The 7,822-nt window shown below is 39.9% G+C and overlaps 1 pseudogene; it reads right to left on the bottom strand.

Moving 5' to 3' along the window:
• Positions 1-4,060: 4,060 nt before the first annotated feature.
• Positions 4,061-4,177, bottom strand: LOC129888050 (5S ribosomal RNA; annotated as a pseudogene).
• Between the last annotated feature and the right edge of the window lie 3,645 nt (positions 4,178-7,822).

The raw sequence follows: 7,822 nt of genomic DNA, 5'->3' as shown, positions 1-7,822 counted from the left end.
GGCTTATATATATATATATATTCATATTATCTCACAGCCACATAGGGCTTTCAATATCATATCATATCGTAGCTACACAGGGCTTTCAACGTCAATAATAATATAAAAATATTGGACTTACCTCGTATATCCAGCTTCAAACTGCATCTGTTGCACTTCTTGTCTATTTTCCTTTCAGGTTTCAACTTTACATTTCCATATTACTTCAATACCTTACCCAACGGATATCTTCCGTGCCTTTACTTTACTTACCTACATGCTTCATAACTTCCCATGTCGTCACTTACTTTCTTCTGTTGATGTCGTCCTTATGTTAAGATCCAAGGTTAGTATAAGGAATTTTCCTATGACTCGGATCTATAGCACGATCTCAGATGTGAAAGAAAATTAACATCTTAAGTGTCTTGTAGCCTCCTGTTTATAGATGTGGCGCGCAACACATCGATACACAAGATTCTACTTGACACAATCTGCAGACAATCCAAGGACGAACTGCTCTGATACCATTTCTGTCACGACCCAAACCCGTAGGCCGCGACTAGGGTCCGACCTGGACTCCCGTATACCTATCTATCAGTCGTGGTCATATCAAATTATAAACATGCAAGCATATAAATCAAGTGTAGTCAAACCGGACTATAATGACATGATACGTACATGAGAACCTCCATGGGTCATAACATTTCGTATATCTATAGCCTCTTTCATTCGTATCATAATAGGAAAGGGCATACTAGCCGACAAGGCTGCCACAACATAATAACATATATCATACATCATGTAGACCCAGGTGAATCAAACTGACATACACAACCCACATATATATGTTTGCAGACCTCTAACAATATTAATGACAACATATAGTGGGATAGGGCCTGTCACGACCCAATCCCGTAGGTCGCGACTGGGGTCCAACCTGGACCCCCGTATACCTACCTATCAGTTGTAGTCATACTGAAATATCAACAAGGGGATACTACTCGCAAAAACCCCAATGAGTTAACACCTTTTCATGCATGTGTGGCCTCTTGCACTCGTTTCATAGCACATAAGGGTATGCAAGCCGACAAGGCTGCTATAACATAACTATATTCACAAAATGCCATATAGGCACAATCGAAACGAACTCACAAACATCCCATATCCATATGTCTACAAACCTCTAGGAATAGTAACAGCAACATATGGCGGGATAGGGCCCCCACCGTACCGCTGAATGTACAAACATATACATTAAGTGACCAGTATAAAAAATTAGGCTCCAGAACAGTGTAGCCCTTCCGACATAGCTGAGAGGAACTCCTAAGCTGACAGATCTCTAGAATGAACATCTGTACCTGTGGGCATGAAATGCAGTCCCCCGAGAAAAGGGGGGTCAGTACGATATATGTACTAAGTATATAAAGCATAACGCATCACAACTGAGAGAACAACTGAAATGGGGCTGCAGGAAATAAGTATAACAGTTAATAAGGCACTATACCTGTATCTTATAACATAAGGGCATGTACACCATCTTCACATACCGTATACGGCCCGCTGGGGGACTCGGTGTTACCATGTCATCGCATACGACGTCGTGTCATATGTTACGATTACATTATTATGTTTTCACATGCATGCCTATCTATCATTACATATCATACCATACCCGGCCCAGTATGGGTCTCGGTGTTATAATCATATCATCACATACCGTACCCGTCCAATTAGGGGACTCGGTGTTATCATCATATCATCATATACCGTACCCGGCCCGTTAGGGGACTCGGTATTATAATCATATCATCACATACCGTACCCGTCCCATTAGGGGACTCAGTGTTATAATCATATCATCATATACCGTACGAGTGCTTTCATCAAGAAGTAAATGAGGATCGTGAATTATGCTTGGCGTTTATAAGTAGACTTACCCTCAATCTCATATCATTCATTACTTAACTTGAAGACATGCCAAAAGAAGAAACAAGATAGGCTTTACATACTTATGCCAAAAACATGCCAAAAGAAAGCTTCACATACCTTGTCTGAATTATTCCTTATCCTGTTTGCCTTGCCGTCCTTTGAACCTATTCAACATGAAAGTAATATGAATATCAACCCCTTTTAACTTTCCAGCACCCTAGTTTACACCTTAGTATTAATGGAATCTATTTCCTTAGTCGTTTTCTCGACTAGTTCTTTAGTTTGCTAAGGCGTTAACGAAAATTGGGCAGCACCTCCCCTATAATGTGCCCTATTCGAATTTTCGATTAAGTCCCTAAGACCTATATCCAACCAACAACAACAACCTGCAGCATATGTTTAAGCAATTCACACCAACAATATACAACATAAACTCCAAACGACTTATTCAAAAATACGATATCACAATAGGGCTTCTAGCCCTTATTTTGTAACGCCTTCAATAATACGCAACTAGGGGTCATGTGGCTTCAAAAGAAAGCACCCTAACCCACATTAGAACATATTTAGGCCCCTGCAATAACACATCACACCCCTGCAGCAGCAACTCACAAGAACAACGCCTTATTTTGACGATAATTCGACTATAACGACTATAATTTGGATTGTCTTCAACGCCAAGCATTTCAATATTGTTTTCACGTTTACAGCCACACACAAGGTGTATAATACACTCCATAATAACATCATAAATTCCAAATTTAAAGGAGAAACCTTACCTTACCTGAATTTAGCCAAAATTGTCAAAGCGCAACTCGAAACTTCTCCAAACGCACTGAAATTGAGCGGCTGTTTGTGTTACTTCTTCGCTGCCCCAAATTGAAATTTTATATTATTAAACACCATTATACAACTTAGGGACACTTCTAATAATTAATTCACAGAACGAAACCCAGAAGCTTACCCCAAAAGGGCCAAACCCGTAGCCCTCCTTCCTTGCCCCTTTAACGTTTTTCTCTTCTTTTTCTTCCAAATTTTTAATTGTAAAGCTGAAGTTTTGGTTCCATAACCATCATAAAACACATATATACATATCCACGTACTTGGGGAACATCGTAGATAATTAATTAACGAAAGAAAAGTGAAGAACTTACCTTAATTCTACTTGAACCATGGTTGTCGTAGTACTCTCTTCCTCTCACGTTTTCTCTCTATGTTTGGCTGATTTTTTTGGACTCCAAATGACTTAAGAGTCATTAACACATATATATATGGTTCTTTAGGAAGTGACACGTGTCATCACCTAAGGGTGACACATGTCAAGCCCTTATTGGGCCACCTCAACTATGCGGCCAATAGGGTGCTGCCACGTGGCAGTGGGGTCCACCTCCCCTAAGCAGGTGTGTCACCTACTTGACCCCAAGCAGGTGGGTCACCTGCCTGCTTGAGGTGCTGCCACGTGTTGCTCTCCTGGGATGCCACGTCATCATTTGTTTCCTCCCTCGTGGATTCGTAATCTCGTCTTACTTTAAGAGCCTATGTAATCCATGCTTCGCAAGCTTGGTACGTACTCCAATAGCTTAGGTATGTAAGATTTCCAAGTTAGTAGCTTTCGTAGGTAAATCGAGTCCTATGACTCATTACTTGGCCTCCAATTCCTTTCGGATTCTTATGACTCCATTTCTAACCTTCCTTCTCACGAGGTATCACAATCTTCTTTCCTTAGAGTTGTTTGATAGTGTCGTAGCTTATCTGGCTCACATGATAGTGTCTAAGGAACTTAAGAAGACATTCCGAGCTCTAGAGTGAGGGGTGTAACATCCTTCCCCCCTTTAGAACATTCGTCCCCGCTATGGCTTTTGTTCTCAATACCGATTATATCTTAATAATTCTGCCTAAAACCATCTTACACTTTTCTTTAATAGATTCTAAATATGGAAATCACATTGCTATTACTGACTTCCTTTTATTGAGTAATCATTTGACCTCGCTCTTAGTATGCCAATGTTCGTAAGCTGCACAACTATTCTTGTGCCATTTTCACGAGGTGCATTGTATTTCAGTCATAATCTTTTCTGCTCTTGGCTTACTCTGTTCTATATGTGTCATTGTACTAACACGCCTTTATAATCTCCTTTTGTCATACTTTTTTCGTTCCCTTTTTTTGCTTCCCAAGAGGTCACCCATCCCAGTGCTACTCTTACCCAAACACGCTTAACTTCGGAGTTTTGACGGAATCCGGTGCATTAGTGCGGGTATGATCGTGTCCATCCCTTATGGGGTCTCGTTTGAAGCTCAAGCATTCCCATTTACATACGATAGCGTCAGTCGATTTTCTCTTACGCTTGTACTTCTCTTGTTTACTTCCCCCTTTTTAGGGTGTACCCATGTCATCCTCCGTTTATTTTCAGCTATTCATACGCGAACGATTCCACTCCAACATATTTAACGTGCTGCACCATATCTACATATTCTGTTCAATCTTTCATATGTTAGGTTGCCTTTATAGGAAACCCTAACACAGCCGTAGGGTGATTTAGTATTTGGAATATATCATATAAAATTTCATCTAACGATTGATACTCGAGTAATATCCGTAATGTAGCATTGCATTCAAAGCCACATTGTATTCATCCCAATAAGTAATTAGCGGGGGCTCATAATTGGTTCAAATTCCCCATTCGAGTGTACTTATACTTTAATGACTCATGTTCCAAGCTTCGTCATTATACTAACTTTATTCTCGTGGATACAACTTATTCTTCTAATAACCTCGCAATGCAGCAGTTGTTCTGCAAATCGATATACCCTCTCCTTGCAGGATCTCACTAATCATCAAGGTGGAGTCATGTATATTAACCTCGTTATGCCTTATGAACTTTCATCTTTGTCATGTGCTTCAGGCTCCCTTCTAATCCTGCTTAAAACCAATTAACTTCGTTGTAGTAGAGGCCTTATCTTATTACTCTTTCATCATACTATACTTTCAATTCGTAACTGTCTATCTCCTTTTTTGTTCGATACTCATACTTAATTAATCACATCTATCTTGAACGCCTATATTATAACTTCTCTATTATTCCTCCAGGTCATTTCCATTTTTGGTTGGGCGCAAGGAATTCCATATTACTCTTTATTTCCTTGTACTAGCTACCCTTTTTGTCATCACACAACCTTTATTCGAAACTTTCCTTACTAAGCTTTACTTATTCTCACAACGATTTTTGTTATATTCACCTGGTACGCTGTTCACATTCATTCCCATAGTATAAGTATAACACCGCTTGACTTTCTTCACGATTCTTACTATGGGCTACCTACCTTTCTTAGTTAGTATTATCCTTAATATTTCACAAGCTGTCTTATTAACACTTCATATCCGTCACAATTTTTTATCCTACGTACTCTTGTCTTAATCATACTGTTACTTCCTTCAACTATAACTTGTCATAGTCTATCCCTATGTATCAATTCAGGCGATGCCTTACTATATCATTTTATCCCGATCTATCAGTCCTCTCTGAGTCATCTTCTTTGGCTTATAGGTCCTTTCTAACTTCATTTTACTATTCCAGTATCGACCTCCTAGTTTCTATTGCCATTAACTCAGCAATTAACTTATTTCTCGAGGTCAACCATACTCGTTTAGTCAAATCTCATCATTGTTGCGAGAACAACCTTTCAAGACATACTATAACCCTGTATCTCATTCGCCTCTTATTTCTAGGAAAATTTGGACAGAGTTTCCTCTGTATTTCTTACTATCTCAACAGCTGCACACAGAAAATACCAACAATACCTCATAGGGCACACAAATATATATTCGTATCGTATTATATCGCAGCTACCCAAGGCACACATATATATTCATATCATCTCATATCGCAGCCATACAGGGCGCCCACATTAGCAGTATAAACATGGACTTACCTCATATGTCCCTTGGAACTGCACCTGTTGCACTTTCCTATATAATTTTCCTTTCATTTTCCAACTCTCTATATCAATTGTATTGCAACACCTTACCTGACATTGGTCCTTCATGCCTCTGCTTACCTGTGTGCTTCGTAACATCCAATATTGTCAATTACTTTCTTCTATCGGCGTTGTCCTCCTGCTAAACTCGTAGGTTAGTATGAGGAATTTCATTTCCAATAGCTCGGCTCTATCGCACGATCTTAGATATAAAAGAAAGTAACATCCTAAATGTCCGGTAGCCTCCTATCTATAGATGTGGTGCACAACACATCGATAAACAAGACTCTACTAGACACGGTCTATAGATATTCCAAGGACGAACTGCTCTGATACCACTTCTGTCACGACCCAACCCCGTAGGTCGCGACTGGGGTCTGACCTGGACCCCCGTATACCTAACTATCAGTTGTAGTCATACTGAACTATGAACAAGGGGATACTCCTCGCAAAAACTCCAATGAGTTAAAACTTTTTCGTGCACATGTGGCCTCTTTCACTCGTTTCATAGCACATAAGGGCATGCAAGCTGACAAGGCTGCTGTAACATAACTATATTCACAAAATACCGTATAGGCACAATCGAAACAAACTCACAAACATCCTACATCCATATGTCTACAGACCTCTAGGAATAGTAACAGCAATATATGGCGAGACAGGGCCCCCACCGTACCGCTGAATGTACAAACATATACATTAAGTGACCAGTATAAAAAATTAGGCTCCAGAACAGTGTAGCCCTTCCGACATAGCTGAGAGGAACTCCTAAGCTGACAGATCTCCAGAATGAACATCTGTACCTGTGGGCATGAAATGTAGTCCCCCGAGAAAAAGGGGGTCAGTACAATATATGTACTAAGTATATAAAGCATAACGCATCACAACTGAGAGAACAACTGAAATGGGGCTGCAGGAAATAAGTATAACAGTTAATAAGGCACTATACCTATATCTTATAACATAAGGGCATGTACACCATCTTCACATACCGTATACGGCCCGCTGAGGGACTCGGTGTTACCATGTCATCGCATACGACGTCGTGTCATATGTTACGATTACATTATTATGTTTCACATGCATGCCTATCTATCATTACATATCATACCATACCCGGCCCAGTATGGGTCTCGGTGTTATAATCATATCATCACATACCGTACCCGTCCAATTAGGGGACTCGGTGTTATCATCATATCATCATATACCGTACCCGGCCCGTTAGGGGACTCGGTGTTATAATCATATCATCACATACCGTACCCGTCCCATTAGGGGACTCAGTGTTATAATCATATCATCATATACCGTACGAGTGCTTTCATCAAGAAGTAAATGAGGACCGTGAATTATGCTTGGCGTTTATAAGTAGATTTACCCTCAATCTCATATCATTCATTACTTAACTTGAAGACATGCCAAAAGAAGAAACAAGATAGGCTTTACATACTTATGCCAAAAACATGCCAAAAGAAAGCTTCACATACCTTGTCTGAATTATTCCTTATCCTGTTTGCCTTGCCGTCCTTTGAACCTATTCAACATGAAAGTAATATGAATATCAACCCCTTTTAACTTTCCAGCACCCTAGGTTACACCTTAGTATTAATGGAATCTATTTCCTTAGTCGTTTCCTCGACTAGTTCTTTAGTTTGCTAAGGCGTTAACGAAAATTGGGCAGCACCTCCCCTATAATGTGCCCTATACGAATTTTCGATTAGGTCCCTAAGACCTATATCCAACCAACAACAACAACCTGCAGCATATGTTTAAGCAATTCACACCAACAATATACAACATAAACTCCAAACGACTTATTCAAAAATACAATAGCACAATAGGGCTTCTAGCCCTTATTTTGTAACGCCTTCAATAATACGCAACTAGTGGTCATGTGGCTTCAAAAAAAAGCACCCTAACCCACATTAGAACATAT

The sequence above is a fragment of the Solanum dulcamara genome, chromosome 4 (genome assembly GCF_947179165.1).
Source record: "Solanum dulcamara chromosome 4, daSolDulc1.2, whole genome shotgun sequence".
NCBI lineage: Eukaryota > Viridiplantae > Streptophyta > Magnoliopsida > Solanales > Solanaceae > Solanum > Solanum dulcamara.
This window is presented reverse-complemented; position numbering and strand designations above follow the sequence as displayed.